Source organism: Copidosoma floridanum, unplaced genomic scaffold (genome assembly GCF_036245765.1).
Source record: "Copidosoma floridanum isolate Cflo_tuat_1 unplaced genomic scaffold, Cflo_Japanese_pri ptg000006l, whole genome shotgun sequence".
Lineage (NCBI taxonomy): Eukaryota > Metazoa > Arthropoda > Insecta > Hymenoptera > Encyrtidae > Copidosoma > Copidosoma floridanum.
Genome location: NW_028321883.1, coordinates 17,029,896 through 17,042,000, shown reverse-complemented (window position 1 = coordinate 17,042,000; position 12,105 = coordinate 17,029,896). Strand labels below are relative to the sequence as shown.

Genomic DNA, 12,105 nt, shown 5'->3' with positions numbered 1-12,105 from the left:
TAGTCATCCATAGATATTTTTTCCAAGCCTATTATAATTTAAAAAGGTTACAAAACGACATAATACTGTTTACTGTTTTTTTTTTTTTTTTTTTTTTTTTTTTTTTTTTTTTTCAAAGTTCGTACTTGCTGGGGTAATAAACACAAAAAAGACACAAAAATAGTCGGAAAATCCGAGATAGCGCGAGTATTTATGTTTGTGATTACAAACATTTACGTGAGGTGGTTGTATCAACTTTAAATTTCTGATATCTCTCGAAAAAAAAGAAAAATAAAAAAAGCTACGCGCTTGTTATGACAAATGTGCTTTCGAGGCTGTGTCATTGCGCTACAAGTGAAAACAAAACTATACGGGATGTGCTTGTTTTTGAAGCAAACTGTGTTGCTAAAAAAGCAGCGTCCTCACCAAGTTTTTTTGTCAAATGTTGCTTTGGGTATAATTAATTGACGAAGATTATTGATTCGCAAGAGATTTTTTAATGGAAACAAAAAGCTTGTTAGTATCGTATTGAGGAGAGGTTGAAAAACTCTACAGAAATTTCAGCATCGAAACAAGAATAATTCTATGATAAAAACCAAGCTAGAAAAAAATATTAAAATTTCGGTCACCAAAACACAATGCGGGTAGACAGAAGTAGGATCCAAAAATCACCATCCACAGTGCTTCTATGCAATAAGCAGCCACTGAGATTTTTCCTCGCTACATTTTTTAACTTTTATGATAGATAAGCGCACTATTTAATCTTCGCTATTTTCCTTGCACCATCACTATATTACTAAAACGACCCTTCAAAAAAAAAGAAAAAAAAAAAACCAAAAAAAAAATTTTTTTTACGAAGCAAAAACCACCCAATTAACTCTCCGGAAAAGCGAAGTAGCTATTGTTTTTGCTTTCCAAGGAAAGATAGGCTCAGGCCGCTTTTCAGCCCCCCCTCCCAAGGCTGGAATTAGCAAAGTTCGTATGATGTGCCTCCTCCTCCTCCTTCTCCTCCTCCTCTTCCTCCTCCTCCTCCTCCTCCCGTGCGAGTAAATTAAAGAAGTTTATCAATTCAATTTGCGTGGCTCTATTGTGCGCTCGACTGCATTTTCAGACGCGACGTTTCCTTATAACTGTACATCCCTCGGTTATTGTTTCCAACTGTATTCCAATAGTATTCCTGTGGTATTTTCCCTGCAGCGAGAGTAATTTCTTCAATTTAATGACAAAAATAGACACGCGTCGTGGGAAAAGATTTAAACAAATTGGGGAATCCTTGGAGCGTCGTCTCGATGTGGTAAAATTGTTGCGCGTTATTGATCCCCGTGCAAAGCTTGAAACGCACGAGAAAACTTTTTCTTCCAAAGATCTTGAAAAAGTTTTGCGTGCACTGAAGTTCTCGTGTGTTATAAGGTTTCTTTCGAGTATACAAGACCTATATGCGACCGAAACGAGGGAGCGAAAAATTGAGATTACCCAACTTTTTTCGCGCTGAGATGTATGTTTTTTTTTTTTTTTCACGTAAAGCTTGTTTTTAAATTTAAATTTAATTAGACGTAAACAAATTAAATTACGATTGTGGAATACAATTGGGGAAAAAACTTCTTCGAGAAACATAGGGAAGTTAAATCGGTGAGAATTATTTTTTTCTTTATTTTGATTTTATCGTGAATTTCATTACGGATACTCGATTTAGATGGATAATACAGCTGTGATGTTGATTTTTTTTTTTTTCAAAGATTGTGGACAAAATTAAAAAAAAAAAAAAATTTGAAAGGTCTAATTATTATTACCATTTTTTAGTAAGTCTCACATTACTTAGAGTAATAATTTTTTTTTTAAATCCATCGTATTTTTTTTTGTAAAGGTCAACGCTATAAATTCAATTACCACTAGGACTTGTGCAGAATTGGTAACTAAATTGTTAGACATCCAATATAAACCACACATCAACATATAGCTATACACTTGTAAAATAACTTTATCAATAAAAAACTCGATTATCAGAGAGCCCTTAATTCACCCCCTTCCTCCCAAGAAAAAACTAATCGAAACATAAAAGCTCATTTTCTCCATATAGGTACATTAGAACAAAAAAAACAGTCCAGAAAAAGAAAAAAATCAAAAAGAGGAAAATATAACAAACAAACCCGCAAATCCGACCGTCGCCCTTGAAAATTTCCCTTTCCCTATCCCCATCGATTTTCCCTTCGCGCTGCATTTCCTCCCCAGCAGCGGTAGCATCGCAGGGCGTTTTCACTTTTCACTCGTACGTACAGTGCACACACCCATATAAAACACGGAAGGGCGAAAAGCGTCTGGTACTTTCTCTCTCCGGGTTTTCCCTTTCACTGTCCCTTCGACGCTCGCTTTTTATTCTCCCTTTCAGTGAGAGGAGGCAGACATCGCCCTTTCGTACTTTCTCTCTCTCTCTCTCCGACCTCCACCACCCCCTGGAGCTTTTGCAAAGCCCTCGAAGCGGGAAAAATTCGCACACCATCCCCCCTTACCCCCTTTGCACTCTATATCCACTTGTGTTGCACCGCAGACAGGCGTTGATGCTCCCTCTCTCTCTCTCTCTCTCTCGCGCACCACACAGTCCGCTTTCTTGTGGACTGTTTGCACTTTGCGTCGGTATACACGCATATAGGTACACACCGCGTGAAACCAGGGCGTTCGCCTCGCTGCCCTTTTTTTTCCCGTCTCTCGCCCGTCAGTGCTCGCATGAAAAGTAAACTATTGCATTGATTGTTTGTGTGTTTTTCGCATTGAATTTTTGTCATCGTTGTTGTTTACTCGGCCGTAGCTCTTTTTATTTTGCCACGTATGATTGCTTTGTCGTGCGGTCGAACCACTGACTCTTGATCGCGTTTGGTGCTCTGGGAGGTTTTCGTTTTATTTAATTTTTTCTTCTTTTTTTTTTTCCATTGTGCTTGGAATCAACGGGAACCTAGTTTTGAAAATAGATTCACGTCACGAAGGATTTTTTTTTGTAAATTATACGAGGACCTATTGCAGTTTAGGAAATTATTTGCATCCTTCTTAGCGAAATAGATTTGAAATCGACTGAAATCATTTAGAAATTTACATAAATTATTCTGGAATTTTAATTGAAGTGATAAAAGTTTTTAAATTCAACTTGTAAAAATTACTTTTTATTGTTAAAAATCATGAGCCAGGTTGGCAACTTCACTTAACTCAAATGTTGAAAAAATTATGAATTTATTTTATCACAGTTTTTTTTCTTGCTTATAACTTTCTGTCATAAATAATATTACTAACGCTTAAATGAACCATTTTTGTCCTCCAGATGTATATTGCCATTTTATAAAACGGTGTGGGAAATGACTCGACATGTTTTACATAATATTTTCCATCCAATCATTTTGAAATTAACATTGAAATCATATTGAATAAGCATGAATTATTGTGAAATTAAAATAAAAACTTGATGAGTAAATAATTTTTTGTTATTTAGGTAGCTAATGAAATCGTTATGAAATCATTTTGAAATCATTTTTTAAACACCGTGAAATCTGATACCCCGTGATATTCGCCATTTAACTCCAGATTAAAGTCTCGATTCAAGTTTTCAATAATTCAACAGTACTAGGATTTAAAAAAGTGCAAATTGCACCACTAATTCCGATTTACAGAATGTACGAGCTAATTTTTTTTCCCCCCATTAACGAATCGTTGATCTTCAGCGAATGAATTCATTCGCGTCACAGTTGCCTTAGTCAAACGTCAATTTCAATATGAACTCTCGAGTTAAAAATAATCAATGCAAATGCTTGATGCTACAGGCCAGGCTAAAGTACCAAAGATTTTAATTTTAGTTCAACGTTGTACGAATCACGTGCACGAATAATAATTCACGATCGCGAAAATAATCGTATATCGTTGAGATTTATTCAGATTAAAAATCGTGAAAATATTCAAGCTACACACCATTTACGTACACAAAGACGTGGAAAACTCGATTTTCAAAAAAATGCCTCAATAAATTATTCATAAATTTCATTTCAATCGTTGCTCAGGCATATGCACGTATTATAAAAATGTGAAACTGAATTTTCGCTCAAAATGTCTCTTCCGTAGAAATTTTGCACGATAATGGACTACGATTATGACGAAAAAATTTAACTGCGAGGAACGGAAAAGCTGCGAATCAAAACTTTTGCCGAAGCAATTGATTGGATTGAATAATTTGCGCCCTGCAGCTTCCGGGAAATAAGTCAAAGTGCATTAATACCACCAATTCCCATTTTTTTCGTTGGACTTTTTGACCGATTGACGATTTGACGCATCGCGAATGCAAAAAATATACGCGTTTCGATGATTCTATTTTCGAAAATTACTTTCAGTGCTTCAATTAAATTTGAAGAATAAATGGATAAAAATATCAAAGAATAATGTTGCTTAAATTAAACCATATCATACCGATATTTTTGAAACCTCCTTTTTAAACGACTTTAGTATACGCCGAATTTGCCCACCAAAAGGATAATGCAGGACTTTTAGCAATGTCGGTATAATGTACGTGTACACTTTAAACAAACAGTGTTTCAACACTTGGCGTAATCTACGTATCCTTAAAATTGGGTTTGGACAAAATTTTGTCCACAAACTGACACGTATAAGAAGCAATAATTTGAAAATCGAACATACCGGAACTCCAACACGATTAGGCCAACAAAAACAATCCACAAAAATAACATACAATCAGTTCGAAGGGACATCGTGTACAAGCCCCCACCCGAAAAAAAGGTCATGCAGTGCACGCCACTCAAAATGTAACACACAACAAACAAAACGCAATGCACTCGAGATGGGATTGGGAGCGATACACGCTCGCTTTATCGCGTCACGCCCGCGTTCGTTCAACCCGCCGTCGACGCTTTATCTCGCGCTTCTCTTTCTCACACTGTACGCTCACGCGCACACAGCCCGCCGCTCGTCTTCTTCCTTTCCTTTATTTAAAAAATTGATCGAAAAATGACGCGTTTGGGTGTAACTTGTAAACGTACAGCTACGAAACGAGGCGTATTTTTTTTCAAAATTGACGCATGGATTTTGATTGCCGATCTAACGCTCGATCGCGGGCGCAAGAGAGAGAGTGTGTGAAGAAAAAAAAAAAGGGGAGAGTCTGCGTGCGTAATAAAAGGATGATGACGCACGACCGACTGCTACCGCTGTCCTCTTGTCTTTCTCACTTGCCATGTTTTCGACGATGTTAATTTTAATCGAGAGTTGGACTTTTTTTTCTTCTTCTTTTGATTGCGTGGATTTTCCAAAAGAGTGACGCAGGCAGCAGGGGAAAAGTGAATCACCGAGAATATCGATCCGTAGAGGCTTGCGGTTTTTGAAAGTCTTCGACGAAAAATATGTGTATGCATCGCAATTTCGTTTCACGCTGGGGCAACATCTTGTTTTGTTTGTTAATACTTGAATATATAGTTTAAAATTTCATAATATGTAGTAGATACCTGTAAATTAATTATGCTACTTGTTTAATTATATTAGTATATCATACAGACATTAAAAGTATAAATACAAAACTATAATTTTCTTACGAAAAACACTGTGATATATTTTTAGTGAAAAAACAAAAAAAATTGTCATGGAGTATTTGGACAATGTTTGCACGTGTCTTTTCCTTATTAAAATATGATGTATATTTTCGCTGAAAAAAAACTTGTGTTAAATAGTGTATTGTAAGCAACAATAAATTTTTTTTCATACTTGACAAAAACACAAACAAAAAAATGTGAACTTTAAAAATACGGTTTTTATGTTTAAATCTGGACATATAAAGCCAACAGTCCGATTTATTTTGGTATTGCCTAGCGTTTTGCAATTTCTTGCAATAACGCTGCTTCATTTATTTGTGTTATTACTGTTATTTTCGAATTGATAAGATAGGAGAAAAACACTTGACTCGTCGATATATTTACTGTTCGTTACTAGAGCCCGTGTTAAAAACAATGTCAGCATTGAAATTGTACGTATGTGAAGTCTAAATATTAAGCATGAAGCGCATTGTTTTATCGCAAATAAATAATTGTTTTTTAAGGGTTTATAATATTTTTTCATAATATAGTAAATGTTAATTTGGTTTTTTTTTAAGTTTCTTATTTCACAGCGCTGATACTTCATTGCAGCGTTTGTTTCACGTTTTATTTAAAGTTTTGTGAGTCAAAAACTTTTTTATTTCGTTGCAGCGCTATCGAGCTTCTTATTGGAAATATCTTTAATTAAACTTATCAAACTGTATTTAGCTGCTTTGTTTTTTTAAGATACGAATTTTTTTAAATAATAATGAATCATGTCATGATATCCCCAACTTCGTTTTGAAGAGGAAAAAAACGTTTGAGTATACAGTAAATTTTAATATATTTTTTAAGCAGTAACCGGTGAAAGGTCACTTCATTATGAATCACAAGCAAATGATGAATATCTAATTTTAAAATACACTAAGAAAAATGTTCTGGTAGTCAAACGTGTAATACATATGAACGGGTTCGAAAATAATATTTTTTCTCAGAATTTTAAATTGTTAATAATTTAATAAAATAATCTAAGCTTAAGTAAAAAAAGCAGTGAACAAGCAGTGTTTTCTCATTAAATTAAATTTTTTTACTATCAACCAACCGAGTAAATATTAAAATAGTGTTTAAATCTTCTTCTTGTTTGTTCAATTGTTTCTCAGTGCGTTGTACCCGAATCTTTGCAGTTATAGTTAGTTTCCCCGTTTAAACGCACTGCAAATTTTAGTTTTTACGCCCTGATACTCATAACTTAAATCATTATAAAGCTATTATTTTGTTGATAAAATTAATTACAAGTTTTAAAAAAAACTAAATTATCGAGTGCAATTTAGTATTTTATTTGAACTACCAAAAATAAGGTAATATTTTAATACATTTGAACTTTCAAGTTCATTGAACAGCGCCATCCATTTGGAAATTTGACCGATTTCAATTTTTACTGCGTCACTGAAAAAAAAAATCAAATATACGCCGATCTCTCTTTTCAACACAACGCGAATCGCCGATGGCCACGCCAGCATCGGAACATCGTTTGTTTAGGGGCAAACACTGCATATCTCTCTTCCAGCGAATACAACACAGAAAATCGTCTCTTCAGACGTATATGACCGCAAATCTCCGTTTCAAGTTCCGTTAAGAGGCCTCCCAATTGCCAAGCTATACGAGTAATTAAATTTATTATCATTTTTTTGTTGGCATTTTAGTTTTTCTCTTTTGCGCGTGTCGTGTGTAGTCATATTTCTTTAAGAGCCGCTAGGTACGCCAGTCAAATCCATTAGCATGCGTTTAGCGAAATAACATATTTCGCTGGTGACCGAGTGAGTTTCTTTGCTTTTTGTATATACGCGAGCCGGATTTTCTTATTAAATTTTAGGCTGCGAGTGTGAATTTCAATAGCATCTTCTCTTTGTGTGGATATAATATAGGGTGATGCCAGTGAGCTTGAAGGTATTTTTGTTTTTGAAACCATAAAAGGTATTTTGCCTCATTGTTTACCACTTGGTGATTTTCATTTGGGTAGATATTATACACACGTCGGAATAAAAACAATTGTTACAGATAGTAAAGAGGTTGATCGATGACAAATTTATTCGATATTCCCATCAGTCCCGATCGAGCGACACGAGTGTCAGTTTTATGATTGTAGCTCTGGTGAGTTGTTTTTTTCCTTTTATTTTTATGTACTTGAAAGTGTTGTGGTTGAGCACAACTTTATAAATTCATTTTTCCCTGAACCAACTTTTTAAATATTAACTGTATAACTAATAAGGATTTTCATAATATTATTAAAATAATAGCAATAATTTAATTAATTGATAATTAGTTATTCAGTGCTTTTATTTACGAATAATTTTGAATTACAATTAGGATGGATCCTGATTAACGAGTAAAGTGATCGTGAAATTCGTTGGAAAAATAAAATTGTTAGACATCACAAAAAGCGTTAGTCATTTTTTTACGAGCTCAAAAACAGGTGGCTCTTTGCATCTCAACTAAGCAAAAATCGGATACTTCACCTAAGCTGTATCTTTTGATTTCTATATTAGAACATCTTATCAATTCAGTAAAATAACATCTCATCCCAACATATCTCCATAAAACTGAGAAGAAATGCATTTGTTGTTATTTTATTTTGAGATGTGACGTCTATCAATGTTGATTGCAAATGAGACATTTACCAAGTATAGGTTTTATTATTCAGCCAAAGATCTTATACGCTCGATTCACATGTAATATACCATAGGAAATAAAATTCTCTCAAACGTCTAGTGCTCCCTAACTCCCACAGACGTAGAATTAACATTGCAACGTTTGCAAGTACAAGGAGAAGGTGAGGGAAACAAATTCTCCCACTTTTCAAAGTCAGCTTCACCAACACAATGGAAATTATATGGACTCACACTCATGGCTGAATCGAGGATAAACGTCAGAAATGTAGCACGTGTGCGCGAGTTGTCCCGTACGAGATCGTACGTATACGCGTGCCGGAGACCTGGATTCCGCCAATCGGCCGCTCATATTATGTACACGGTTTTTCCAGCCTACAGGTTGTTTCACGCGTCTGTATACGTGTATACGAAACTCATTACCGGTTAGTCGACCGGCTAATGCACGTCGTTTTGCTTCGGGACGTGTTGCACTTGCACGCATCTGGTTAGGTGTGTGTGCGTTGTTTACATCTATCTGGTTGCAGAGGAGTTTTTCGGAAAATTACAAATTTTTTTTTTTCTCATCCGACACTGCAAGGTAAGCTTGAAAATTATCCGTATCTTCGATAGCGTTTTTTGCGAAACACCGAAGTTTATGGGATTATTAAATAACCTGGTCGATTCGAGAAAAGCTCGTTGTGTTTTTATTTCGAAAGATTAGCGAGCGTTACTAGTCGACTTTATCTCGCGATCGTAAATTAGATCGTTAGTTTTGCAAAACAAAACTTTTCACCGTCGCACATTTTCGTATACTCGATCGTAAAACCCATCGGGCGATGAATCGATTTTTTTCCCCCCCTAATTTTCGCAATCGTTCAACTAACAGCATGAATTTTTCAATATGCCCGCGTTCATTGATCTAATCTTCTTCGGGAAAAACATAACGCCCCTTTGATCGCGTCGCGTGTAAAACAAGCCTGAATAAAAGAGCAGCCCGTTAGTCGCGAAAGTTCGATTGTCGGGCTCGAGGCTACCATTGCGAATACGCCGAGTCGAGGAGAATTTTTGTGGTGTTTTTTTTTCTCTCTCTCTCGAATCGTTTGCCGTGAATCATAACGGAACCATCGGACGTTGGATTTTCCTTGGTTGGGACATTGTGTGTTGGCACGGGTATTGAGTCGTTCCTGGAAACTATTTGAATTTATGTTATTCCACGAATCGAATAAGGTTTTTTTTTTGTTTCGGCGAATGTCTACGGAAGACTTAGCAAATGGATATAGTTGTGTGTGCAACTCGTTTATTATTATATTGTGAAACATGAGATTTTGTAAACGATTTTTTAAAACTATTCCCAACAAATTTTTTCTAGCAACAATAACAGATTTTACTTGGAAAGGAAAATAGTTTAGAAGAAAAAAATATTTAACTTCACATTTGTTCAAATATTTTACAATCAACTTCGTTTTATAAATATTCGTCACACTTTTTTTTCGTAGAACCATTTTTTTAAAAGCATTTTATCACGAATAAAAAAAAAACATGTGTGGATGAAACTTTTGAATCGCGTTGCAATCCTACCTTCTGAATAATGAATGATGATGTAATTCATACATGGTAACTCTGCAAAAAAAAACTTCAATGTTGCACATCATGTAGCAAATTTTCAGATGGACAAAAACAAAAAACAAAAACAAAATATAATTCACAATCTCAAAAACTCTCAAATCATCCAACATAATCTGAACGACAAATTTAATAAATTAAAGTTCTGCATGTACAAAAACCAATCCTCACTCGAGCGACAAGACAATCAAATACGAAACAAACGTAGGTATACATCATTCCCAGTAGGGAAGCACCACCGCCACTAAAATGCACAAGACGTACAGACAAAATTTCCCTTCTTCATACGCATGGCTGAGTTATCGCGCGATCAATATAGCTACTGCACTCACTTCAATTTAATCATCCCCCGAGTCCCTACCCGTTCCCAGGGTACGAATCTCGAACGAAACAACCAACCGTGCTGTTACGAGGGGAAGAGCGTGCAAATAAAATTAAAAAAAAAAAAAAAAATTACTTACTTTCCGAGTACCAATCGCAGCATTCGATTGAAAAACCATGTTTTACTCGTCGTAAATCTCAATTAAAGCGTGTATAGTCATCCCACGCTATGAGCTGGTGGCTTCTATGCTTTACGTGAGTTGACTCTCAAAAACTCCAATTTACGTACGCGAGGGTTTTTGTTTCAAAACATCTTCTTAACCCATTTATTGTGTATAAGTACCAAATTTGCGAATTTTTAATTGGCACTACTGTAACGTACGATATAAAATTTACACTACATATAAAAAGATTGTTTTTTGTTGTTGTCAATTTATGATCATTGTTTTCAATTTATTTGTATGATGTAATAGTGACCAGGATACCCGTTTTGTGAAAAAAAATGGTGAGACATACAAAATTAAAAGTATCTACTTCAAAATCTTTTAACACATGACTATCCAATAAAAAAATATTCATAAAAATTTTTGTTTTCCCCAACTCATGATTTTTCAGGGATTCCGACGTATTATGCCTGCAGCCACAGGATACCAAACAAAATCGATCCAACGTAACCGGTCCCTCACCTCTTTTCCACCCATTTTTCAATCCACTTCTACTGGCCTTTCCTTCCTTCTTCCTTCTTCTTTGGCTCTCGTTCATAATACACAGTATATAGTACGACAAGCTCTCAGGGTTTAATGCCCGGCGGCGTCTCGAGTTTCAGAGAGAGCTAGAAAAACATTGATAGACGGAGAGAGAGAGAGACAACTGACTGGTTCTCTCGCAAGTACAATATTATCATCACGCAACTTCAAGGTATTTTAAGATGTACTTCCTGCAGTATAGATGCAAGATACACTTTTTTTTGAAAAAAAAATTTTTTTTGCCTCACAAATAAAACAGGTGTTTGCCAAGCGAAAATGGACATTTGCTCTGTAAGTCTATATTCCCATTTCGTTTACTATACCAACCATGGAAAAAGAGGGGAGAGGATCAGTGAAGGAAGGCAAACAGATGCGAAATATTTTTTTTTCTCATCCACTAATATTAGGCAGGAGAGAATATTGATTTTTTTCATTGCTACGGCGATGGTTCTAAAACAAAGAGCCGGAATTTCGTGACGATGAAATCTTTGCTCCGAGCACTGAAATGTGTGTTATGAGGTATTCCGGCCGGCTACATGCATTATAAATCGAGTTCAATGATACAGACGCCTCGATGTAACCGAGATTACGAATATTATAACTACTAGCGATATAGTAACTATATTATTACCATCACAAGTGACACAGCAAAATAGTGGTAAAAGAACGTCAAATCTGTGATAATTTATAACAAATATAATTACTATGAATCACTTGTATACCATCACTTGTATTGACTGGATGCCTACATGTAACGGGATTAACATTTTTTATCGCAATAGTTTAAAAATAAATAAAAAATCTCAAACCCACGTGGACGCTAAAGGACAACAACGATTGTTTTGGTGTTGCAGGAAAACGAGTCATTGGACTGAGGAGATAAGACGAGCTTGGTCACGTGTACGGCGATTCGTATAACCGGCCGGGCAGTGGTGGAAACGACAAGGACGGTCACTCAGCTCTCGGCTGGGGGGGTGGAATAGAGAAGCACTGAGTCCCAGAGCCAGACGACCCCAGCAGGGTGGACCGGAGTTTTCGGTGAGTTTTAATGAGGTTGAACGATAATCCCTCTTTTTTATACTGAACTTTATAAATGGTACATCTGTAAGTACACATTAGGATTTTAATATTGCTGAATTATTTTGATAAATAAATATCATGTGCGTCATACTGGCGCCTTGCATACATTACTGCCTTTTTACATTAATGTGCATTACTATAACATGAAATTTGAACAAT

At 35.6% G+C, this 12,105-nt stretch overlaps 1 long non-coding RNA gene across 1 annotated transcript in view; it reads left to right on the top strand.

Moving 5' to 3' along the window:
• The window catches only part of LOC149375559 (uncharacterized), a 163,514-nt gene that overhangs the window by 149,284 nt on the left and 2,125 nt on the right, over nucleotides 1-12,105 (top strand). Inside the window, exon 4 of the long non-coding RNA XR_016293680.1 lies at nucleotides 11,721-11,904. This is a non-coding gene — a long non-coding RNA (uncharacterized LOC149375559). The remainder of the gene's footprint in view (nucleotides 1-11,720; nucleotides 11,905-12,105) is intronic.